Below are 907 nucleotides of genomic sequence, written 5' to 3' on the forward strand. Positions count from 1 at the left end.
AAAAAATCTAGAAACTTAGGCCTCTTTTCCAGAGTCTGACTCCATCAGCCAGAGGTAGGGCTCGGGGAATGTCAGCCACTGCCCTGGGACCCTGTCATGGGACAAGCTGTGTCTCAGAGTCCTACTATGCAGAGCTGTGTCCTGCAGAGCCACAGGGCTCCCTCTGTCCACCCTGCACTTGCTGCTCCCGTTCTTCCTCCCCCACCCCGTGGGATGAGGTGGGGGCTGCCTTGGCCCCATCTGCTCCTTCCCTTCCCCCTTTTCTTCTCCTACTTAACAAGCAGCTTCACTTAGGAGCCATCTGGGAGGATGGATGGCACAGACATATTCTGCAGAATAAGTTTTCAAGGAGAAGAGCCAAGAAATTACAGGCAGAGCACTTACAATTCCAATCTCATTAGGCCCCATGACTCTGATGGGTGGGGGAATCGCATTTCTGAATTGTACATTTATTCTTTAGTCCCCCCACCTGATGTCTTGGGCTTTGTTTTCATTTGTCTTTGAGTGGCCTGGTCCTGACATCTCAGGTTGGTTCCCTCCCTCAGGATAAATGTCCCACCCTCCACGAGGTGGGGCTGCAGCTGGGGGTTTCCCAGCCCCTTCCCTCCTCTCTGGTGCACTTACTGTCTCACCTTACTGGTTTCTCCCTCTCCCTACAGGGGTCCTGGCTGAAGGCTTCTCTTGGGGGTCTCCCAGGGCATCAGGATCAGAGTGTGGATGCTCTGAGCAGGAGAGCTGTATCCAAAATCGGGATAGATGAGCAACCCTGGGGGAGGTAACGAGCTTCCATCACTGTAGGTGAGCACAGAAGACAGATGAGCACTCAGCCTGGAGGCCTCACAAGAGGCTGAGGAGCAGCCAGGATGAAAGCAGGGGCTTCGCAGGGTGAGGCACCTGGGTGGGGTCC

The sequence above is a fragment of the Octodon degus genome, unplaced genomic scaffold (genome assembly GCF_000260255.1).
Source record: "Octodon degus isolate 3935 unplaced genomic scaffold, OctDeg1.0 scaffold00163, whole genome shotgun sequence".
Classification (NCBI taxonomy): domain Eukaryota; kingdom Metazoa; phylum Chordata; class Mammalia; order Rodentia; family Octodontidae; genus Octodon; species Octodon degus.